The sequence below is a fragment of the Mustela putorius genome, unplaced genomic scaffold (genome assembly GCF_011764305.1).
Source record: "Mustela putorius furo isolate JIRA1106 unplaced genomic scaffold, ASM1176430v1.1 tig00000129_pilon_pilon_pilon, whole genome shotgun sequence".
Classification (NCBI taxonomy): domain Eukaryota; kingdom Metazoa; phylum Chordata; class Mammalia; order Carnivora; family Mustelidae; genus Mustela; species Mustela putorius.
In genome coordinates, this window is record NW_025421290.1 from 14,852,146 (window position 1) to 14,877,550 (window position 25,405).

Below are 25,405 nucleotides of genomic sequence, written 5' to 3' on the forward strand. Positions count from 1 at the left end.
TCTGACGTAGATGCTGCTTGGAAGGTAACTGTCACCTTTGAGGCACCTGGCATTTCAGGCCAACTAGGGACACATCAAGTGTCAATAAAGTTGGATTAATCTCAGCAGCCATTCCGGTCCACTATGGACAAGGTCAAAGTGCTAGCATTAAGGAATGAAATATGCAAAACCTGCATTTCTATTTTTGGTCCTGCTCTGCAGTGTGGTTTCTAGAATAAATTGTCACTGCACAGCAGGACCCAGGGAAACAGTACTGATGGCCTCACTCTTCTTGCATTGTGATGCCCAGGGAAAGATCCGCCTGCTGCTGGAAAACAGATTCCAGGTAGAACTGTGACTCCTTAAAATTTACTGGAGCTTGCTCAAGAGAAATATCCATGTATGTTTATTTATAGCTGCTGACTCCCTTTCAGACACACTCCAAATTTATTATTCTTGAATTGGTTGTAATCACTGATTATGGAAACACTGAGCAATTTCGAGGCGGGCCTTTGTTTCTGCATTAAATCCTGCTGTGTGCCTTGGGCCATAATTTGGTCTGCTTATTGTACTTTCATGTCTATAAAATGGGGAGATACCACTGGCCATGCAGAATTGTGGAAATCAGAATAACTGTACAGTGCCAGACACATAGTTCTGGCAGTTACTAGAAATAACTTTTTAGGATGTGTTGGGGGGAAGCTGCTTTGGCATTTCCTTCCCTATCTGGGACAGTGGTGCGGTTGGGGGTTGCTGGGAGAATATGGTCTCTTTCATTGCTCTTGCTTCTAAGAACATTTCCTGCTGCCATCACGTGGGCAAGAAGGTGACCTTCAAGGATGATGTGAGGAAGTGGGTGAGCAGCTTCTCCTTGCCCTCAAAAGTCCGGGGCCCTTCCTCACAATGCCTGTGTTGTTAGTGGTTGCTCACAGATGAGTGTGTTAGGTTGAAAAAAATCCTCTTATGGGCCCCAGCAGGTCACGAAGCAAATGCTTGTTGGTTGACTTTGGAAGCCAGGTTAGTACAAAATAAAGAAGGCTTGGATGGGCTCAGGGACAGTGGAAGTAGTCCGATAAATAATTCTCATTTCCATGCTCATTCCTGCCCCTTGCTTACTCCATTAAAAGAATGAGTAGGATGCCTCTGCTCAACCAGACCAAGTTCAAAGACCGGGACATCCAAGTGTAATCTCCTAGTTAATATTAAAGTTTTCCTCTGCTGTTAGAATTGCACTTTGTAAACACTTGACACTCAATAAATGTGGTCAGACAGATAGAAGCACTGAGGCCAGCCCGCTAGTAGGAACATACTGACTGCTCAGCTCCCAGAGCTGCTTCTGAGTCTCCGTGTGTGGCACAACTCTGGCTAAACCCCACACCTCCCCCCACTTAGCACCTGCCAATCTCCTGTCGTCTGTGAAAGAGCCCATTTTCCTTCCTGCTGAGCCCCTCACTTCTCCAGGATTTCCTCAGTGCTGTCTGCCCAAGTCTCACTGCTGTGGGAGGTGTTGCTCAGGAAACCCTGGGACAGGAAAAGCTGGTTGGCTCTAGGCAGGCATGGCTACAAATTCTTCACCTTCCAAGCAGCCCTGGGTTGGGGGTGGAGTGGAGGTTCTTCGCACAAGGACAGGAGTGAGTCTCTGAAGTCTGGTCTGCCGAGGCCTCGACCTTTCTCCCTCTGGCACAGGCTGGCTATCCTGGTGTCCCCCCACAAGGGGTAGATGGCCATGTGATTTCGAGGAGTCTGAGGAATAGGAAGGGAATGGAGGGGTGGGGGTGTTTTCGGCTGAAGCTCAAACGCCCCCTCCCACAAGCCCGTGTGCCCAGCCTGAGTCCCAGCAAGAAGCTCACCCCGTCCAGTTTGCTTGTGCATAGTTCACGGCAGCTGTGGTCGCAAAATAGGATCAAATCGTCCAGTTTTTAATTCTGTGTAATGCTGCCATGAAAATGGGCTTAACTGCTTTTCAGTATGGTCGTTATGACTCTCTTAAATTCCCTTCCCCATGAAACCTTGCATGAGTCATGGCTGGAGAATCTCACTCCACCCCACTACCCCGAGAAGCAGTAAGGCTGGCTTCCTGGGGTTTCTCTTCCTGGCAGTAAACCCCCTTGTCCCTGCAGGACTGTTAGAAGTGATCCAAGGTTATGGCCGGGGAGCCCATAACCTGGCAGGAGTGGGGGTTCTCCTTACCAGCTCCTCCCTGTCCAGGAGGGAAGACGGCTGTCTGCTCCAGACTTCCCGTTTGGGGGAGAGAGGGGACAGACAGAGGAAGACCCTGAGGCCTACCAGACCCGGAGGGGACTGCCCTGTGAAGTCCTCCCTGGCCAGGATCTTCCCTTCCCAAACTCAGGTCTATGTGCTCTCAGGGTCCTTTGGGCTGTTTTAACTGTGAAGGACAAAAACCCACTTAGGCCTCTGTGTTTGTTTTCGAGGGCAGATGAAACCAAGTACCACAGACGAGGGGGGCTCAAGGAACAGAAAATCATTGTCTCACAGCTTTGGAGTCTGAAAGTCCAAAATCAAGGTGTCGGCAGGGTGCTTCCTTCTGAGCTCTGTGAGGGAAGGATGAGTCCCAGGCCTCTCTCCCTGGCTTGGTGGGGGCTGTCTTCACACTATCTTCTCTCTTCATGTGTTTCTGGACCCAAATTTCTCCTCCTTATTAGGACACCAGTCATACTGGACTAGGACCTGTGCTGATGACCTCATTTTAATATAATACGTCTTAAACATCTTCTCTGCAAATGCAGTCACATTCTGGAGTACTGGGGTTTAGGAGGTCAGTGCCTGAATATTTGAGGGGATGCAGTTTAGCCCCTAACAGCCTCCTAAGCAAAAGTTTGTTTTAAGGATGCTCTCCGCCTTGAGCTGAGGTGGGCCGATGAGAGCGGCCATTCCGGGGAGTTTTTCCTTTCTACATCTCGCTCTTTCTGGCCTTTCTGTCCCCTCCAGGTGAAGTCAGGTGTTTCTGTTCTGCACACTCCCAACACCGCTTTGTCTCTTACGGAATTTCCTGGTACGGGAACTGGACGGCGTGTTGTCAGGCTCCCTGGTCCGTGTTTGCCTCCGCGCTGGACCGCAGGCAGCAGGGCCCGGAACAGCCTTGTTCTCTGCGGCGTCCCCAGCCTCCACCCAGGCACGGCACGTGAGGGTCCTTAGCTGGTCGTTGTGGAGCTGAGTGTCTCCCCCTCTCAGTGTTCCTGCGCCCCCCTCTCTCTCTTTACTGGCTAATTCCTCAGTAGCCTCTGATCTAATTTACTGACCTTTCAGACTCACATTCCATGTATCATATTTCACTTTGTACCATTTATGTTTTATGCTCTCCTTTGTACAAGCAAATTTATTTGATTCTTTATTTTTTTTTAGAAACAGTGAATGTGTGTGTGTGTGAGGGGGGAGAGGGGAGGGTGGGGAGGGGTGGGGGCAAAGGGGGAGAGAGGATCTTAAGCAGGCTCCCTGCCCAGCACTGCCTCCCCCCAAGGGCTCAATCTCATGACCCTGAGATCATGACCTGAGCCAAAATCAAGAGTTGGAAACTTAACCAACTGAGCCACCCTGGGGCCCTAAGAAACTTTATTTTTAAAAGAACCATGGTGTCACAGGTTTGATATTCTCCTTATAGGTTTAAATGAGTAGATGATAAATATGTAACTATTAAAAGTTTGCGTGCCGGGATGCCTGGGTGGCTCAGTTGGTTAAGCAGCTGCCTTCGGCTCAGGTCATGATCCCAGCGTCCTGGGATCGAGTCCCATATCGGGCTCCTTGCTCTGCAGGGAGCCTGCTTCTCCCTCTGCCTCTGCCTGCCATTCTGTCTGCCCATGCTCGCTCTCTCTCCCTCTCTCTCTTTCTCTGATAAATAAATGAAATCTTAAAAAAAAAAAAAAAAGTTTGCGTGCCAGTTGAAGTTCTCTCCTGAACCACTGGTGGGCTACCTATCCTGTTCACGTCCTGGAGGGGGACTGTCTATCCAACTTAGCTTATTGTCTTTCAGGTCATATCAAATAGGGTGTTCTTGGCTGTAAGTAACAGAAACTCCAGGGAAGCAGATCTAAATAATGGCATTTACCACCTCCTACAACTGGACTACTGGGATTGTGAACGTGGAGACCGGCTGTTTTAGGGGCTCAGTTATCTCCTCAGAGACGGAAGTTCTTGCCACGCCTATGCTAGAAGTTTTGGTGTTGGTTTGACTTCTGGCAGTAAGAAGATGGCGGCAACGTCACATCAAGACACGGGAATAGGGGAGATTGTCTTTGTCACTTTCTTTTTCCTAGAAGTCTCCTATCAGACTTTCCTATAAATTACATTGGCTAGAACTCAGTCTCATGTGCATTCCTTGGAAAGGGAAATGAAATGAACATTTCCCTTCAGGTCCTCTACCCTTCAGGTCTTCGGGGTAGAGAGGATTTTGAGTGAGGACCAAGTGTCCATCGGATATGTCAATGACTAGCCTATAGACAGGTTGTCATCAAGGCAGGTGCTTGCTGTGGGTCCATTCGGTGCCTACCTCTCGCTCCAGCCCAGCCTCGGTCAAGGGCAGACAGTTTCTACCAGAGGAGGGTCTGGGGTATGGCAGGTGCCATAATAGACACGTGTGTGCTCTCCCCTTAGGTGACCGTCTCTGTGCCTTCAAGCTCTGCCTGGCCTGAGGCTGAGCCATCGGCTTCCAAAATGCTGCTGCCTCCTCCCTAACCACCCCCAACTCTGGCTCGCAGCAGACCTGAGCAAACAGAGCCAGCACCCACCCCACCTTGGCCCCTGAATCTGGGAAGAGAGACTTTGCCCCGAGTCTGCTTTTGATGGGGCCAGGCCAGACCCACAGGGCTCATTTTCTCTGTCTCCTGCTCCATTCCCTGGCTGCTCCTCAGCTGTCAGGTTGCCAAGCCCCGAGCGTCTCCTGGCTCCGTCTGCAGCAGGAAATGGGCCTGACAATTGTTCTTCCAGAGCCGGTGATTTTTCAATATGTGTTTGTGTGGATCCCACCCACACTTCATCTCTACAACCCAGCTCGTGTGCGGCTCTGATTTACTAAGCACGTACTACAAGCCCAGCTTTGTATTCAGCAGCACAGGGGGTGGGCGCAGAGGAAGCCTTGGACACGCTCTCTGCTTTGGGGCTTATCCTCCAGCCATAGCCACAGCCACACACTGGGAAAGTGAGGTCCCCAACCAGGGGGGCTCGGTTTGGCTCTAGGTCACAGAAATGGTCCAGATGCAAAAATGCCCTGTGGGATCCAAGAAGGGCAAGAGAGATGGGGGCAGGGTGTGTGCTGATTATTCTGTCTGCCTGGGACTCATACATACAGACTCTCTTTTTCCCACTGGGTGCCCTGGGAGAAACCGTTGTAGACCACATCGACCAGCCCCTTGCCCCCATCTTCTAGGTGGGCTTTGCCGGTGGAGCCACAGGCAGGAGACCCGAGGGCCGGCGGAAAGGAGGGGGGCCTGCAGTGTTTCCCCGCTGCTTCTTTCCTGTCTTGTTACCAATGATGCTGGTTTGGCTGGGTTTTTTTAAGCCACAGCTCCTGGAGAGCACAGGATGGTGTGGCTTCCTGGTGCCGCTGGGTCCCTGGGTCCCTTTTTCATTTCCTTCAGCCTACCCCTTCCCCTGAAAATAGTCCCTTTATTCTTCAGAGTTCCCTTGCACGTGCTGGGAGGCGGACCAGTGAACCGTCCTAGGAAATAGACCGAGGAGCAGAGCCTATAGCTGGGCTTCTGAGCAGCGGCTGAAGCTGCCTGTGTGGGGAAGAGAAGAAGAATTTTCCGGGGAGACAGGCAGCGACACAAGGGACGGGCCGCTGACACAGGGAGTGAAAGCCGTTTGTGGGAGTCCTTGACTGTAGGGCTGAGGGACTTGGCCTCTGTCTATTGGGTTGCATATGGAGCTATTGGAAGATTTTGAGCTAATTAAACAAACATTATATATTTTTTTAAAGATTTTATTTATTAATTTGAGAGAGAGAGCATTAGAGGGGAGAAGTTCAGAGGGAGAAGCAGACTCCCCATGGAGCCGGGAGCCCAAATGTGGGACTCGATCTTGGGACTCCAGGATCATGACCTGAGCCAAAGGCAGTGGCCCAACCAAGTCATCCAGGCACTCAACATTTGACTTTATTATTAATGGTTTTGTTTTCTACTTTTTCCTTGTTTATGAGTTTGTTAACAGCTAACGTTTATGAAACACTTAACTAGGGGTTGAATTGTGTCCACTCCAAAATTCATATGTTGAAGTCCTAACCCTCAGTACCTCAGAGTGTGACCTTATTTGGAGACAGGATCTTCAAGAAGGCCATCAAGTTATAGTAACGTCGTCGTCCAGTGGGGGGCATCACCGGTGTCCTTGTAAGGAGAAACTGGGACCCAGACATGTGTGGAGGGAGGGAGACCTAGGAGCAGCTGCCCGTCTGCACATCAAGGAGAGGGCCCTAGGACAGATCTTCCGTTCCAGCCCTCAAAAGGAAGCACCCTAGTGACTTCTGGTCTCTAGAACTGTAAAAGACACAATTTCTGCTGCTTAGGCCACCCAGTCTCCACCATGTGCTAGAGCAGCTCCAGCAAATGACTCCATGCCTGACGTGTCGGTCAGGTGTGCATGAACAGGACATTATGGGCCGGTTCTCTCTGCTGCCCCACCTCGCAGGCCATGCCTTGGGGACTGCTCTGTCTCCACACATGGGCATTCTGGCCATACCACTCAGGGCTCAAGCGCCTTTTCTGTGGTTATTCACATACTCATTTATTGAGCACTTACTTTGTGCCAGGTGTTTTTTCTAAGGTCTGGAGAGACAAACAGATGAAAATCCTGACTGTCCTGGAGCTCACCGGGCGTGTCTGCGTTTGTTTGTCTGTCTCTACCCGAAGAAGAGCTGCTCTGTGTAGGTGTGCCTGGGTCCGTGCTGCGCATGACGCTTGAGTGTCGTGGAATGAAGGAGAAGGAGACGACAATCAAAACAGGGATGTTTCTGACCAAGGTCAGTACGTGAAGACCAGGCCCCAGATGCTGCAGATTAGACAAGCTGAACCTTTGGCTCGCTATGGTCAACTCAAAATCTCTTGTCAAATCAGAGGGACAGTGGACATCGAGCATGAGAAGGGACGAGCCACTTCATGGTCCTTGCTGAAGCCCGTAGCTCCCAGTTGTTTATTTGGTGCACAGATGCCATGACTCGGAGGACCTGAGGGACGTTTGAAAGAGAGGGACACACAGACTTTCTGTGGAATCTCTATTTTGGTTTCAAGCACATCTAAATACCCAATTAGCTTGAAAGAACTCTGACCGGCCCGTAGGCCAGCAGGGCCTCCCAAGGGCTAGTTCCTCCGAGGAGCTCTGGCTGCTGCTTGAGGAGCAGGGCTTAGTACTGTCCGGGGTGGCAAGCTGCTGGTTTGATTTGAAATTCTGAAATACATGTTTTCAGCTGTATTCCTTCTTAGAGGCAGGAAGGGAAAAGAAACAAGTTATTGGCTTGTCGGGGGCCTAAGATGTGGCCCAAAGAAAGCAGATTCTAAATGCGGAGAGAATCCTTCGTCCCATAGCTTGGGAATTGCCGCAGATCTCCCCCCCACCCATTTTCTCCTAAGGCCTCCCTGCCAGCCTGCCTTCCTCCGCTTCATGTCTCCTCAATGGCCCGGGAGCTTAGCCTCTTTTTGGGGGTCACAAGATGATAAGTATGATCATCTTGACAATGTGATTACACTTGAGTTACCCTAACCCCTGCCAGACACGGAAGTCGTAAGTCTGCAACAATGGGAGTGCAAAATGCTACAGTATTTGCATAGTGGGTGACGCCAGCCCTGGGGCCACCACTTCTGAAAGGCTGGGGACCCTAGCCTGGAACAATGGCCAGTCCCCAACACTAGACCCTGAAATTAAGGCAGCCAGGCCTGTTGCCCAGGACTCGAGCACCCACTGGGAGTTCCATACCGCTCCAGCTCTCTCTCTCGCGCGCTCTCTGTTTTTTGTTTGTTTGTTTGTTTGTTTGTTTTGCTTTGTTTTGTTTTTAAGATTTATTTATTTATTTACTGGAAAATGCACAAGTGAGGGGAGGGTCAGAAGAAGGAGAGAGAGAATGTCAAGCAGACTCCCTGCTGAGCATGGACGACCCCCCCCCGCCCCCCCACACCTCGGGGCTGGACCTCATGACCCTGAGATCATGACCTGAGCCAAAATCAAAAGTTGGACGCTTAACCCACTGAGTCACGCAGGCACCCCTCCAGCTCTCCTTTTCAACCATCATCCCAACGAGACTACACTTAGACAAGAGTCATTTGTCCCTTCTAGTAAAGTAAGTGAATGATTTGTTCACTAATTTATTTTTTGTTACTGGAGTGGTTTCTAGATGACCTCCGTTGCAAGGCTCTTATACTCACTTTCATCCTGCTGTGCTGTCGTGTGTGGGAGAGGAAGGGTGGAGGGGGCCAACATGCTGGGAACTGGGCACATGGGAAGGGCCATGGGAGTGTGCTGCCTGTATGAATGTCATCATTTCTTATGTTGTGGCAGAAAAAGTTGGGACCCAAGCCTCTTTCAGGTCCTTACGAGATGGGCTTCTGGAAGACCCATTAACAGAATGCTTTGGAAACCAGCTTGGAAAATTTGACACGTTGTCACTTTCATCTGCTAAGCAGCTTACAAACATTCTCCCAGTCCTTCCCATGACTCCCTCCAACTTCTTTGCTTCAGCCCGACCATCTGAATTTTCCAAGTGAGATCACAGACCCAGCGCGGGCTGGCTCCAGGCTCTGGGAGGGTGTCAAGGGCAGATGTGAGGTTTGGGGACAGGAGCCATCAGTCTTCCGGAAATTCACCCATTTCACTGAATCTTTGGCGGTAGTCAAAACCAGGCTATTGCAAGACAACGAATCCTTGAATTCCTCAGAGCTCCAACCTCCTGTGTGGGAACAGTCGCCTGGGACAGTCCTTGCACTGGGACACCTCCTGGCTCTCCTGGCTGGTGGGGATGTGGACTTCCTCTGGGCTGATTCCTGGCGCCTCTGGGAATGCGGATGAGCTCAGGCCCCTTTTCGGGAGTAAAATACCCCAGTGGTCAGAGCTTTTCGGACTTTATTGAATGTGCACTGCAACAGGCATAGCCCAACCCAAAGGGGCATTCTGTTGTGTTGGCCCAGAGCAAAGTCCCTGGTCTGCCTGCCTCCTGCCGTGAGAAGGATCTCTTTTCCCTGGGGTTGGGGAGGCAGCCGCTGAGTTAAAGGTCTCTCTTTTTCATGTGTGTCTCAGCGCCTGCCCGGTGAGGGGCATGATGGATGCCCTGGGCTCCCCAGGGGGCCAAGCGGAGGGATGATCCGAGGTGGGAAAGGAAAGCAGGTTTGTAAATAAACAAGGGCAGAGTCAGAGACCCTGGGCCTGGCTCCTGCCGTGGCTTTCCGGGCTTCTGACGAGGGGAGCTCCTGAGGCTCCCTCTGGGGTGGCTGGGGAGTCAGTTATTGTTTTTGGATTTCATGAAGATGAACTCCAGATGATTTTCCAAGGGCTGATTTCACAGCACATTTGCTCCATCTGAGCAATCACTCTCTACAACAGTTGGATTTCCATTCGCATTTACCTCGTGTGCCCGGAATCAGGACTGTCTGCCTCTTTAGGGCCGAATCATTTTATTTTCTTTGGGGCCTGGCCAAACCCTTTCCGTCGGCCTTCGTTCCATCTAGGCATTTCCATTTGCGTGCGGGCAGGACCAGACCAAGTTCGCAGAGATTTCCAGGGCATGAGGACAATGCCTACTCCTTTTAGAATATAAAAAGTGGGGAGAGAATAACCCAGTCTTTTCATTTCACACACACACAGAGAGAGAGAGAGAGAGAGAGAGAGAGAGACTGAGCTACACTGGAAGATGTCAAAGTCCAGAATGATACCTAACTCAGGAAAGACTATGTTCTCTTGCCAGGGCACGTCCTGAAAAGCCAGGACAGGCCTCTGGAGAATGTGGGGCAGGACCTGGGTGGACAGCATTGTGTGGGGCAGAGCAGCCTGGAGATGTGCGAGAGGGCGGGGAGCTAAGCATAGCCTGACTGGGCTGTTTGGGGACGGAATGCCAGGGAGGGACGATCAGCTGATCTTGTACTGAGAGGATTCGTGCTTTTATTTAATTTTGTATCTTCCAATTTTTTTTTAAAAGATTTTATTTATTTATTCGACAGAGAGAGATCACAGTAGACAGAGAGTCAGGCAGGGAGAGAGAGTGAGAGAAGCAGGTTCCCTGCTGAGCAGAGAGCCCGATACGGGACTCGATCCCAGGACCCTGAGATCATGACCTGAGCAGAAGGCAGCAGCTTAACCCACTGAGCCACCCAGGTGCCCCTCTTCCAATTTTTCTGATATTTATACTTCTACAGTACAAATAAAACCAGCCCTTCTACAGGTCATTTTTTTTTTTCCACTCAGGGAGAGATACCTGTGCCTAGCTGGCACCTAAATGAAGTTTATTTATTTGAAAGCTACTAAGAATCATTAAGCATTACTAAGCTTTTGAAGAAAACATCGTTTCATGTTTTAAAATATAATGCAATATAAAAATATTTAAGTTTGTATAAAATATATACACATGAGAAATAGGTATTATATATAATAGAAGTTTAGTATAAAATCATGGGTATGTGCTTATAATGTTTTTATAAAGTGAATAAAAAATTCTTGTTCCTCTGGGTTTTTTTTTCTACAGGGTTTTGTTTATTTTCTTCTGGAAGGAGGGAACAGGCAGAGGGACATAGGCTGTGGGGACGTCTTCCAAGCCCCAGTTGGCCACAGTCAAAAACATTTGAGGGCACGGTCCAGAAAAAGGACATTGAGAGTAATTTTTCCTAGTTTCCTTCCTTTTCCCTCAAAATGGTTTGAGAATTAATGGTTGGGCAGTGAAGCATTTTCAGATCTCCACAAAGGCAATGGTAGAAAAGTTCCAAGTGTGATAGTATATTTTATATCTAAGACAGAAATACTTGCTTTGTCCACCCGAAGGTGCAATGGGCATATGGGTTGGTTGTCTTTTTTTTTTAAAATATAAGTAGAGTTGACACACAATGGTACATTAGTTTCAGGCATGCAGCATAGTAATTCCACAAGTGTAGCTGCCCTCCGTGACTGTTCAACACAATGACAATCTAATGACTTTATTCCTTGTGTTGTACCTTTCATCCCTGTGACTTACTCATTCCATAACTTGCAAATCTGTGTCTCCCACTCCCCATCACTCATTTTGCCCACCCCCCACATCCCTTCCCCTCTGGTAACCATCAGTTTGTTCTCTGTGGGTCTGATTCTACTTTTTAGTTGTTTATGCATTTGTTTTGTTTTGTTTTTAGATTCCATATATAATCATATGGTATTTGTCATTCCCTGTCTTATTTTCACTTAGTATAATACCCTACAGGTCCATCCGTGTTGCAAATGGTAAGCTTTCACTCTTTTTTTTTTTTTTTAAAGATTTTATTTATTTGTCAGCATGTGCACACGCACAAGGAGGGGGAATGGCAGCCAAGGGGAAGGGAAGAAACGGACTCCCTGCTGAGCACGGAGCCTAATGTGGGACTCAATCCCAGGATCCTGGGTTTATGACCTGAGCTGAAGGCAGATGCTTAACCAGCTGAGCCACCCAGGCACCCCATGATCTCATTCTTTTTTTATCATTGAGTAATATTCCATACACACACACACACATACACATCACCTTTATCCATTCATCTATCAGTGGAACCTTGGGTTGCTTCCATATCTTGGCTATTATAAATAACACTACAATAAACACGAGGGTGCACATATCTTTTCAAATTAGTGTTTTCCTTTTCTTTGGGTAAATACCAAGTGGTAGAATTATTGGATCATACAATACTTCTATTCTCTCTCTCTCTCTTATTTTATTGATGTTTTATTAACATATAATGTATTATTTGCCCCAGGGGTACATGGGAACCTGTGAATCATCAGGCTCACACACTTCACAGCACTCACCATAGCCCATACCCTCCCCAGAATCCACACACACAGCCACTCAGCCCTACCTCCCAACCCCCCCAGCAACCCTCAGTTTGTTTTGTCCATACTTCTATTTTTAACATTTTGAGGAGCCTCCATTCACTTTCCACAATGGCTGCACCAGTTTATATTCCCTCTAAGGGCGCACCAGGATTCCTTTCCACATCCTCACCAACACTTGATATTTCCTGTCTTTTTATTTTTTTTTTTTAAAGATTTTATTTATTTATTTATTTGACGGAGAGAGATCACAAGTAGGTAGAAAGGCAGGCAGAGAGAGAGAGGAGGAGGAAACAGGCTCCCTGCTGAGCAGAGAGCCCGATGCGGGACTCGATCCCAGGACCCTGAGATCATGACCTGAGCCGAAGGCAGGGGCTCAACCCACTGAGCCACCCAGGCGCCCATCCTGTCTTTTTAAATTCTAGCCATTCTGACAGTTGTAAGGTCAGAAACCTCATTGTGGTTTGGATTTGCATTTCCCTCATGTAAAGAGATGCTGAGAATCTTTTATGTGTCTGTTTGCCATCTCCTGTGTCTTCTTCAGAATAATGTCTGTGTTCTCTGCCCATTTTTTAATTGGATTGATTGTTTGAGTTTTGGGGTGTTGAGTTGGGTAAGTAATTTATGTATTTTGGATGTAATCATTTATCAAATACAACATTTCCAAATATCTTCCCTCATTCAGTGGGTTGCCTTTCTATTTTGTTGATGGTTTCCTTTGCTGTACAAAAGCCTTTTGTTTTGGTGGTCCCAGTAGTTTGTCTTTGCTTTGGTTTCCCTTGCCTGAGGAGACATTATCTAGAAAAATGTTGCTAAGACTGATGTCAAATTACTGCCTGCTTTCTTCCCGGAGCTCTATGATTTCAGATCTCATATTTAGGTCCTTAATCTATTTTGAGTTTAATTTTGGGTATGATATAAGAAACTGGTCCAGTTTCATTCTTTTGCACGTAACTTTCCAGTTTTTCCAACACCACTTATTGAAGAGACCATTTTTTTTTTTTTCACTTGTAGATGCCTGCCTCCTTTGTTGTCGATTGAACCCATACCCATGGGCTTATTTCTGTCTCTCTATTCTATCCATTTATCTGTATGTGTATTTTCGTGCTAGTACCATACTATTTTGATAGTGTAGCTTTGTAGTGTATCTTGAAATCGGGGACTGTGATACCAGCTTTGTTCTTTCTCAAGATCGCTTTGAGTGTTCCGGGTTTCTATTTATTTATTTATTTCTTTTGGCTCCATACAAATTTTAGTATTATTTGCTCTAGTTCTGTGAAGGGGGTAGGTTGCCTTTTCATCTCTATTGACTATGTGCAGAATTTCTCCTCAATGAGAGAGAGAAGAGAACAAATCTAGCAGTGTAGGGTTCTGATCTATTATAAAGAGAGGAAAGATATTTGAAGGTGAAAATCGGTGTAGGATGGTATTTTACTTGCAAGGTTTTGGAAGACACAAAAATGGAAGTCAAAGGAAGGCAGAGAAACCAGGAGACAGGGGTTGATTATATCCTTCCAACTGCAATTCCGCCTCGGTTTGCTGGCAAATAGGTTCCCTTTCACAGATCCAGCGATGTGAGCTGAGAACCCTCTAGGCTGCAGAAGAGACCAGAGTGTCCCAGACCTCCAGCTTCAGGATTTCAATGTGGTCTTCGGTTGTCCATGTGTGGGCAGGCCCCCTGGCCCCTCGTGCTCCCCCAGGTGACATGCAGAGTCAGCACAGAGGATGGGATCTGGGCCCACCAGGCTTCTCATCCACTCACAGGAAAACACAAACACTCCAGATGCCAAATGGAATGGCTGTGCTTTTTATTTGTATTTATTTATTTATTTTATTTTTATTTGTTGTTTTTGAAAAATTATGCAAAGTCTGTTTATTATTTGAATTGGAGATTTCTAAGCTGTATAAAGAGGAAAGTAAATATTGTCATAGACCCACTGCCAAAGTAACCATTGTTGAAATCCTGGTATTGCTTCTTTCAGTGCTGTGTGTGTGCCTGTGTGTGTGTGTGTGTGTATGTGTGTGTGTGTGTGTGTGTATACAGGCATATGGGATATTGGCAAGAATCCCCAGTGTCTTGTACTCCTGGAGAGGTTCAACCCTGTGGCATATACTGTGGAAGTCCAAAGTCCTTCCCAGTGTTTCTGGAAATCTCAGGGAGTCTTAGGTCCTCTTAACTAACTCTGCCCATAAGCATCTATTTCTATAGTCATTTTAATTGTGTTGTTCTGCAGTTTATGAACCTAGATGGATATTAGGTCTTTCTCTGGATTTCTTCCCCCAACATCCACTTACATGAGGCATTTACTAATGAGATGGGCTTTCCTGAAAATTTCAGGTGGGTACAGACTTGAGGTGTTGATGGGAGCCACAAAGTCACCTTTAAATGCGACAGAGTACATCTTTCTGCCTCATAAGCAGCTCCCCTAATGTGGACTATCTCTGGCTACTTTACTCTGAGAAGTCTTAGAATCATGCCCCCCAGCTCCTTGCTCCTCCTCTAGTTCCATGCCTCTTTCTCTCCATGGTCAACACTATAGCCCCCCCCAGATCTCTTCTGCTACTGTGCAAAGTAGCAGAAGAGCTCTGGGGGGCTTTGGTGATTAGTACCCAACCCTTAAGGTCTCCCTTGTAGAAAACATGCCTTATGAAGGAATCTCCTTAAACAAAGACATTCCTAATCTTTTTTTTTTTTTTAAAGATTTTATTTATTTATTTGACTTTCATAGATCACAAGTAGGCAGAGAGACAGGCAGAGAGAGAGAGGGAGAAGCAAGCTCCCCACCGAGCAGAGATCCCGATGTGGGGCTTGATCCCACGACCCTGGGATCATGACCAGAGCTGAAGGCAGAGGCTTTAACCCACTGAACCACCCAGGTGCCCCAGGACATTTCTAATCTTATAGCTACTGTTTTAATAATAATAATAATAATAATAATAATAATAATAATAAAAGGTGATATCATACTCTCTATAGTCTTCATTCTGCCTTTTTATATCAAGTGTTACATTTTTAGCACTTTCCCAAAGCATTAGTATGTATATAAAGTATTAGTGTGTTTATAAAGCAGAAATGATTAGTTTAAGGGGTGTGAATATTTTTAAGGTCCAATACTAATTGCTGCATTGTTCTCTAGAAAGCTTATGTCATTTGCACACAGCTGTAAATGAGAGTGTCAAGTGACTTTATTCTTTAAATGATTTGCTAATTTGGCATTGACTGTGGGAAAGACTATTTCAAGGGCAAGAGAGTATCTGGTCTATTAAGCCACAGAGAGCCCAGGGCGCTGAGGGCGTTCTTGGCCCATGGATGCCCATGGACTTGTGTAATCCACACAGGTCCTCACGTCCTGCCCCCTGCTCTAAGAGATGTAACATTCCCTAGGGTATCTCTTATTCCACCTTGGACAGGCTGCCCTCAGCCATCCTCCCAGCTGATCCACAACAGACCAGAGTAGGTTTGGAGAACCAGCCTGCTTCTCCATTCAGGAAATCAGAAGGTCTCAGGCAGTGCTGGGGCTCTGGTCCCAGCTCACTTGTTTCTGTCTCTGTCTTTGGAGCCTGAAAGGGATCAGAGCCTCAGCTCTCCCCCAATCTCATCCCTTCAGTAAAGCATCTCATGAGCTCTGATTTCTCCCTTCCTAAAGGCCTCAGAAGGGCACCCACACAGAGCCTCAGAGCTTCTCTTCCCAGATCCCCTCCTTGCCTCTTCGGAGATGGAAGACATCCCAGGAATCCAAGGGGGCCACCCTTTGCTCTGTCAGGACATTAGTGAGTTCTGCCTTTCCTACTTTGTGTGCAGAGCACACATGTGCACCAGCAGCTGAGACTCTGGCTGTTCAGACTATTTTTAAACAGACTAAAAATACTGACTGACTTCAGAGGATTGTGCTGAAGGAGCTGGTTTAGGGTATCAGATGAACCTTTACAAACACAAAATGCTTTGCGTCACCTGCTCTTACACTACACAGGCTCCCCCTTTGGGACCCGAGCAGGAAGCTAGTTATACACTCAGGCTGGGCAAAGGAACTGGGGGTGATGGGCAGACTGGGGAGTAAGGGGCCCTCATGGGTTTGGTGATGTTTGGTTTGATTTGGCCTCTCTAGTTTCTGGACAACTCCGGGGCAGACCCTGGATCCCCAGGTCCCAGCACAGAACGAGCGCCCTGGAAGTGCTGATGATGGGAGGGCAGTGGGGTGGGTGTCTAGGGGCTGGCTGCAAAGCTGCAGGTGACTGAGGCCAGCTGCCTGAGACCTTCTGATTTCCGATCTCCCTGTTTGGCGAAGAGAAGCCCAGGCGCAGGCACACTCTTGTCTGCCTCCTTTCCTCCCTGCCTCCCCACCCTCCGGTCTTTACCATGGTGTCCCTGGGCTCTGTCCCTCCTCTGGCCACCTGCTTCCCCAGCCTAAGCCTCTGGGTGCTTTCACTGTTGCAGAGTGGAAGAAGAGCGAGTGCTCTCCTGTTCCAGGTCAGGCACTTTGGATTTAACCTTGAGGTAGAGGCTCAGCTGCCCTGACAACCCACCAGCCTTCTACAGCAACACCTCCCGCCAAGGTGGCCCAGCACGTCCTTGGCCACTGGCTTCCTGGGGTGGTAAAAATAGCCAAGGCCACGCAGCTGCTGAAGGATGAGTTCTGGAAGGAGATGATTGATCCCCACAGCTGAGCCGCAGGGTCAGCGAGCACCCGGCAAGTGGAGAGGCTGGGGGGAGGGCGGGCCTGCCTGGGCTCCCGCTATAGATAGAGCCGTTGACAGAGTGATCCTGGGCTCTCCCCACCTAGCGCAACACAAAACAAGCTAATTCAAAGAACCCCAAAGGGCTCTTGCGAAATGGGGCCTACCGTGTCCCTTTTCTTTCAGGCCAGACTTGACCTTTCTTGATTCATGCAGTCACTTCCCCCTCCTTTGTCTGGGAAGAGACTCCAAGTGGGGAGAATGATCCCTTCCAGGGACAACAATGGGGTAGGGAAGCCAGAGGAGCCTCCGCTCCCCCTAAAGCCGTGCTGAGGAGATGTCGGGGCTTATGAAACACCGATGTCAGGCTCCTAGAATTATTGCTACCTCAACCCCCGCCCCACCCCCCAGGGCTGGAGAAGTGCTCCCCACTCCCACCAGGAAACTCCATTTGAGTAACCCACCAGGGCTGCGGGCTGAGTGGTCCCAGTGATCCAAGGTCAACCATGCACAAGACACTCCTGACAGAAAAGGAGTAGCTCTTAAGCCAGCACCGGCACCGTGGGGTCGCTGGGCCGCGCTCAGGTGAACAGTGGGGCCTGTGACCGCGCACAGCTGCCTTAGGTCTAGACAAGGCAGAGACCCAGCCAGAGTGGTTTACTTTATGGGCATGTTTTCTCAGGTCATCTGTCCCCCCAATGCTCTATAAAGCAACAACAGCCAGGTGAGCGAACGAGCAAGAGAGAGAAAGAGAGGGAGGAGGGAAAGACATTTGTGGAGGAGGGAAAAGCGAAGAGACAAATGAAAAAGGATGTTTTCAGATGAGATCATGAAAAGGTGAGGAGCTGAAGAGCTGGCCAGGCAGAGAAGATCATCAGGATGGTTGCTGGCGCCCCCACCCCCCAGGGGGGAGAAGGCAGCCTGTAGAATCAGGGCAGAGGGGAAGGGAGAGGAGGACCGCCCCCCCGCCCCTTGCTCAGGAAAGAGACACAAGGAAGACTGTGGAGGGTCAGCACCTTGGGCTTGAAAGTGAAGTGGACCCTCCCTTCCCTTTGTGTTTTGTGCACCTGTAGGACACGTAGGTGTAGGTGTGGCTTTGTCTCTTTGAGATGCGTGCCCTCAGCGCCTCTTCCTCTCTGTTCTTTGCTCATTCTTTCTCCCCCCTCCTCCCCCCAGATTATGGCCCTACAGCTCCAAACCCTTTCCCGGGTTGCCACTCTCTGTCCCACCACTAACCTAATTCCTGAGTCACCTCTACATCCGTCAGTGTCTGGGGAGGGGGTACTTTATGCTGTTCTGTGTCATTGATTCTGAATTCCCTCGTCGCCCCTGATTGTAGAGTTTATGCAGCAGCGATCTGAGTGTCTAGTTACACGAGACAGGGTCAATTCAGAAGAGGTGACCAAGATGATGAGGGGTGTGGAAAGGAGTCAGACCAACTAGCGGGGGCGTAGGGAAGGCTGGCAGATGTTATAACTAGTGTATAAGAGTGATTCAGAACACCAAGAAAGTAACCCTACAGGTTACCTCTAGATCTGTCCCTAATATCTGTGGGAGAGACAAATGGCGAATCTTTTGTTTTTTCCCCCCAAACCCCTCCCCTGTCCCAGACCCCAAGAAGCCTTAACGCATGCACATGGGCAAGGAAGCCCCAACCAAACTCGGCCTCTGCACTGCCCCAAACAGTGACCACTGGGCCACTGCCTGGTACCAAAGTGTGCCCATCAGCCACCCGTGGATGGATGGGTCTGGGAAGAGGCCACAGATGGGGGCCATTTGGGCAGGGGAGTCCCAGGTTTTAGTCACCCAGGTCAAGGTCGAGAAGGAGATGACCCTGCATGTAGGCAGGCTCGTCCTGGTGGTCCCACGGACTTCTTGTTCCGTGGAAAGCAGTGTGATCCAGGAAGGGCTCAGATGGAGTCACTGAGCTGACAAGCTCAGGGTGGGCACCCAGTTGCCCAGCTACACATCTGGTATTGACTATGTCAAACTCTAACTCTCCAAAAGGGGATGAATTTCCCGCCAAATCTACTCGCTTCTAGGCTGCTGCCATCATCCACCCTGAAGGAAACTCCCAGAGTGAAAGCCCTTCTCCACCCCCAGAGCAGCTTTCTAAGGGCTTCAGCTCCTCCACAGAATCGCCCCTGTTTTCCAGCCCCCAGCTTCCACCCAGCAGCAGCTCTCACTTGTGCCTCGACTGAGCTCCTGCCCCCCACCTCCCGCTGTCTTTGGGGGGGCTGGCCACTGTGACCTCTACTCTCTGCTCTCTGTCCCACATAAAGCTCTTCACGGGCTCCGCATACTCGCAGGATCAAGTCTAAGCTCCACAGCCCAGCCCTCAAATCTCCGTAGCCTGCCCCACCCCCCCACTTCTCCCCAGTATTGGACACTGAGCCTTGCCAAATACACAAACAATTCGTGCCATATTCCCTTTCTGACCTTCCCCCTCCCCCCACCCCCTTGCTTACTCTGCTGCCTCCACCCGAAAGACATTTTCTCATCTGTCTGGTCAACCAACCCGTACTCATCCTTTCCCAAATGGAAACCTTTCCAGTGTCCCCTGCTCTCCCTTTTCCCCCAGCTACAGTTGATCACCTCATCTGTAAACAGAGCTGATGTCCTAGCAACAGAAATACTTTCTAGAATTTACTTGTTTACAAGTCTTTACTTCTAACCAGACTGTAAGCTCTCTGAAGGCAGGCCCGGCCTAGAATTGTGTGTTAAAATGAAATACAAAATCTCACCTAGGATCAGTGCTTCTTGCCACAGATCAAATCATGCCATGAGCATATATTACCTGAATTATGTTTACCGGATTTTTTATATGTAAACAATTCTTCAACAATGGGCAGGAATTCCTCATGAGTTTCTGCCATGTATTCAAAACATGGATGAGTCCATAAAAGGTGCTCGGTCTTGCTGAGAACCCTTGGGGCTGCCAGCAGCTGGAGAAGGGCTCACAGCCTCCACCAGTTCCAACCCCGGGGGATTTTGTGTCTCAGGTGCCAGGGTTATCTCAGGACAAAGGCTAGGTCAGTTACTCTGGCCACTTGGCTCTGCCACTCCCTCATCCAGCCAGAGCTTCTTTCTTACCTTGGGAAAGGGAGGAAAATGAGGAGAACAGACAGGTATGAAATCTACTCAGGTGGTCAGAGGTCAATGTCCGTTCCATCCATCCACAATGCGCTGTATGGGCTAGCGCCAAAGATGCAGTCATAGCAAACACAGCCTTGCCCTTGAAAGGCTCATACTCTGCTTGGAAGGTAGGGAAGTAAATCAGTGGGAACGGTGTAACAGAATGCCTGCCAGAATAAGGTAAAATACCCAATGATTGAAGGATCATGAGTGTGGATTGCCACCCAGCTCCTTCCCATGGCTGCTGGCCCAGAGTGATCCGAGCCTGACCGCGCTCCAAATGCATGAACCTCTCTGTCCTCTCACTCGGGATCTCTCTGCACACATCGTCCCCTTTGAACTGCGTACCACTGGCTGCTCATATTTGAGCTTCTGCTGAATATCTGTCCTCAGAGAGGCCTTCTTTCATCGCCCCATCTATGGTAACTTATCAGCTTTCATCGTCATCATTTGCTCTCAGTTTCTTGTTGATTTCCTTTAAAGCATTTTCAAGTGTGACCGTCTTATTTATTTATATTGTATTATCTCTCTAATCCACAACAGACTAAACTCCAGGAAGGCAGAGACCGTACCCATCTTGTTCTGACAGCATCTGGCACGTCGTAGGACTCCACAATCATTTGTTAAGCAAACGAAAGAAAGAACGGCTCTTGTTGGTTTTCGGGCATGCAGTGGTATGAGGTTGGGGAGATGTCATGGAAGGCTTCCTGGAAGATACCTTGTAGTATTATCAAGTGTTTGCCAGAAGGAAGGGCTGTTGCAGATGTACTAGTGGGGATGTGAGTGGGAGAGTGGTGAAGCCTTGGGGAGCAAGGATCCATGTAGCTCGTCTGGGCTGGTAGGGAAGGAGACAATTGCTAACCACAATCTCTCCCTTTTGGGGTATGGCCCCTCCTTGATGGGTGCGACAGTGAGGTGAACAGTTCACATCTTTGACAATCTTTGACAGCATCTTTGACATCTACCTCTTGGGCAAGCTCCCCCAAGCTAAACATTAACACAAGCTAAACAGTTAGAACTCAGCGAGCTACCTGAGGGACCCAACAAGGAGAGCAAGGACACTCAAGTGACCTCAGATGATTCCAAAACCTGAGGAAAATACTCCAGCAAGCCCAAGTCATCTGATCATGAGATTCATCTCCTGACTGTCTCTGCTCACAAAGAACTGGCCAAGGACATTCCAGCTCTGCCAGGTCGCTGGGCCCCGTTCCCAGGTTCCCAGGGACAGATTTCCACTCTACTCTTCGCCCCCATCACACTCAAGGGAAAACACACAGAATGGGCTTGTGTCCATGAGTTGGCAGACACCTGCTCCAGAGCCAGCAAAACAACCATCATCCTTGCCCTGGGCCAATGGGCAGGGCCACAGGGATTGATGACACCCAGGCTCACCCTCAGAACGATGCCAGGTAGAGTCTCCAGCATCACTGGGCAAGGTCTCTCCCTTCCAGTGATTTATGACTCCAGAGCGAGCCAGCCATTTTTTCCTTTTCTTCTTTCTGCCCCTTCTCCCTGGACAAGTGGGCTCCACACCAGCATGGGCACTGGGGGCATGCCCGTCTCCCCATGGCACCTGCTATCGGGGACTGGGTGGCTGTGGGTCCATGGCAACATGTGCTTTGCTGGTGCTTTCAGCTCTTTGTGTCGCTCTTGCGCCACAGCCCTGGTCATCATCCTCTCACTACGTCTTTGTCCCTTGTCAGCGTCTACTTTCCATCTACTGTGGGCCTGGCTCCAAACGATGAAGTCCAATTTTTCTCTCCGTTCTTCTCATTCTCAGACCTCCTTTATTCCTTCCTGTTCCTATAATGCACAGGTCTTTGATTTCTTGGCATAAAAACCGAGGGGACTGGAGTTTCCTTCCAGGAGAGGAGAACTGTCATGATCGCTGCCCCAAGCTAGGGCCCTGGGCCCACTCTGTGCTGTACTACGGATGGGCCTCGAGCATTTTCAAAACCACCCTTTGCTCCAAGAAGTCAAGGAAGGAACAAGAGAATGGCATTCACCTCTTTGTTGTACTTGGATGCCCCAGCCTTACTCTGGTGCTACATCAGGGCATTGGTGTCCTCGGGGTCTGGGATGTGGCAGAGGCCCAACTGAGACAGAGTAGGAGGGAGGGTGGGAAGAACCTCCTGACATTGCTTGCTTTGGAAGCCAGAGTTCCTAGGCGAAGAACCTTCCTTCGCTTACACCCACAGGGGGCGCTTGGGTGTTCACCCGAAGGAGGCAGGCATCTGCAGACAATCTCAAGCCAGTGGCAGGATACCGCAGGTCCCAGGGAGGAGAGGGCCGTTACTCTCAGCTCACCAGGCTCCTGCATGTGGCTCCCCCTGCCCCTGGTCTCTACGGGCCTCCATGGTCTCCATCCACCGGCCTGTGCCTCTTGCTTCAGCAGAGCTCACCACAAATGTGGGCTGGACACTCTGGGGTGTTTTGGGGGCCTCATGGATTGTAGGGAAGGCACCCACCATGCTTGTTTCAGGGGTCCTTGCTCTTGGGATGGTGCCCTTTTGTGGGTGATTACTAACGAACTCATGCCACCCCTCTGGGGCGCTTACATTCTGTCTGGCACTGTGCTCAGAACCTTACATCGTCTCACTGAATCCTCTCAGTAGCCTGTCAGGAATGCGTTGTGTTTCAGCTTCTACAGATGGGGAGACTGAGCTTCCTTTGAGGTTAATTATTCAAGATCAAACAGCCAGTCACTGGGGGAGCCAAGAATTCTACACAGGACTCCAACGCTCCCCTGTTTAAGATGTGAACTAACCCCTTCCACAAGGGTTATCAGAATTCAGATCACTAAGAAACACTAGGCAAATGAGTTAAAATTCCAAACAGTTAAATCCAGGCCATTCAGATCAAGTCATCCGTTTCCCAGAATATGGGTGGGGGAAAAGCAGAGACGTCACCAGCACTTCCGTGACCGCTTCCTCTGCTCCTCCTTGCCTGCCCAGCTCCAAGTACCACTGCCCTGGGGACTAGGGCTTCCACAGATGGGGGTCCCACAGAAAATTCAGTCCCTAGCAGTCACATAGCCAGTATATGTCAGAGTCAGGGTTTGAAAGCAGATGGTCTGATTCTGGAATGTTCCACTGCCCCACGAGATCTTCCATGAGTGAAATTCTATATGGCTATTCAGTAGTCTTATTTTCTTCAACTCCATAATGTATTTTAACCATGTTTCTATTTAAATAAATATATATCTGCCACATCATTTCAGTGATTGTACCATTAACGGAGTGAGGATACAGAGTCCAGCTTCTTCTACTGAATACTCACATGGTCTTACTGCTTTATGCCTTTGTGATGCAAGGCCAATGATAATGATAGCCACACATAATTTGGGGGGCTTTAATAATGCATGTAAATCATTTAAAAATCATAACATCCTATATAAGTATGAGACATAATCATCATTGTTATTATTAATTATATACCAGGATGGGGGGAATTCCCACAGATTGGGATACTTCAGGGAACAGAACTATTAGTTATTTGGATATTCGCACTTGATGAAAATTCCTTGTGATTTGTGCTCCCTTTTGTATATGTTAATTTTAGTAAAAATGTACATTAAAAAACAGTTCCTCCTTTTCTATAGAATTAAGTGCCATTGTCTGACTCTGGCATTAGGGATCTTCTGCGCTGTGACCTGACCTACCTTCTCAGACTAATCCCCCTAGTCCAACCTCACCAGGGGACATATTCTCTTCAGTCATCCTATACTTCCTTGTTTTTGCGCCCTTCCTCTGAAGGTTCTATGAACTGCCCCCCCAACTTTAAGATCTCAGATATCATCTTCTCTGTGCATTCTTCCTTAGTTTTTGTTCAGCCCCCACTTTTGAGTCCTCTGCTTCCTTGAGTTCACATTCTGTATCCTACTCATCAGGGACATTCAGACAGCAAATAGCCCTTGAATGGAACTTTCCAGAATCCTCGGTGATGGCCTTCAGTCCTTGGAGCTCTCCTTTGTGGGTCCCTGTCTCAGAGGATGTTGATTTCATGGAGCCCTGACCTAGGATGGCTAATGGTTGGACACATTTCTGACTTTTTTTGAGAAAAGTCCCACTGCTTGGAATGGAAGTGCTGCTGTTTTTGCCTTGCCTGCAGGCTTTCTGTATTTTCTTTCCAACTAAAGTGTAAGTCCCAGGAGGGCAGAGGCCATGTGTCCTATGTGTTTGTATCCGTTCCCCACTGACCCTGGCCATGGGCAAGCACAGGGGTGTGTCCAGGGTAGAAGCACTGTGGGGAATGGTATGATGGCTACTGATTTTGAATATGTGGAGCATATTACTAAGAAAACACCACTACCTACTCTACACACCATCAAGGGCCCGTTAGCAGTCAAAGGGAAAACCATGTGGCCATTGTTAGTCATCTTTGAGCCAAAGGAAATGGAGCCATAGAATGATTCCCAGGTTGCAAGGCTCTGATGTGGCTCGAAGGATTTGACTTAACCCATTGGGAACCCCTCTGCTAGGGAATTGATAGGGAAAGTCTTCTCATTCCATTGGTCCTTCAACTAAATGGAATATGTTTAGAGCAGAGTTGGCAAACTTTTTTCTGTAAAGGGCCAGAGAGTAAATACTTTAGGCTTTGCAGGCCATGGGATTCCTGTTGCAGCTCAACTCAACTCAGCTATCATAGCTTGAGGGCAGCTGTTTTCTGTAAAACACATGCACACATGTGTGATGGTGTCGTAGGCAAACTTTATTGTGGACACTGAAATTTGCATTTCATCTCACCTTAACATCACACAACAGTATATTCTTCCTTTGAGATCTAGAAATCATTTAAAAATATACAAATCTGTCTTAGCTTGTGGGCTCTAGTTGGCCAACCTCTGAGTTAGACCACCATGAGGAAGGCTTCTTTTGCCGTGTGGAATTTCTTTTCAGACAACTTGCATCAGAATCACAGAGGGGGCGGGGAGGAGGATGGTGCTCAAAGTCCAGCTTCCTGATTCTCTCGGCAGAGCCAGTGAACCAGACTCCTGGGGAGGCTGCCAGGAGCCTGCTGTGGTCCCAGATTCTTCTGGATGGTCATGGAACACCCTACGTGTGGAGAACCGTTTCAGACAAAAGGACACCAAGAGCTTTCTTAGGAGAAGTTTTTCAATTTTGGTGGAAAAATGAAGCCAAACAACAAAACAAGCGCTCCCTACCCAAGCAGATTCTTTTAGGATATTTTGAAAGCCACTTAGGGTTTGCCCTATACTTTTATGAGGTATTTTAATCTTGCTCAGGCTCTGAGTGTTGTGCTTTCTAGAGAGAACGATCAGGCCGCTGAGCCCTTCTCAGACAGAAAACGTTCAGTGCTCATGTGGCACCCACGTCCCTATTTTTCTTTCTAGCTAAAAGAGCCCCGGTTTCGTTCTGGTATCCAACCTTAAGGAAGGTGACCCTAGGGGCGCCTGGGTGGCTCTGCCTTCCGCTCAGGTCGAGCCCCACATCGGGCTCTCTGCTCAGCAGGGATCCTGCATCCCCCTCTCTCTCTGCCTGCCTCTCAGCCTACTTGTAATCTCTCTCTCTGTCAAATAAATAAATAAAAAAGGAAAGTGACCCTACTTCAGTGATGTGCTGGGAAATACATATCAGCTGGCTCTTCAGGAAAAAGCCCTGTTTGTAGTGTCTGCCAGTTC

General features: G+C 48.7%; 1 protein-coding gene across 2 annotated transcripts in view; it reads left to right on the top strand.

The window, feature by feature from the left end:
* SLC38A6 (solute carrier family 38 member 6) overlaps positions 1-7,946 on the top strand; it is a 97,176-nt gene extending 89,230 nt beyond the window's left edge. Inside the window, exon 18 of one of the 2 annotated variants that reach the window (XR_006603736.1) lies at positions 6,837-7,946. The gene's annotated coding sequence lies outside the window, so the exon portion shown is untranslated. Of the gene's footprint in view, positions 1-3,967; positions 5,908-6,836 lie in introns of those variants that run through there. The other variant, XR_006603734.1, reaches the window with a different exon arrangement.
* The last annotated feature ends 17,459 nt before the right edge of the window (positions 7,947-25,405 follow it).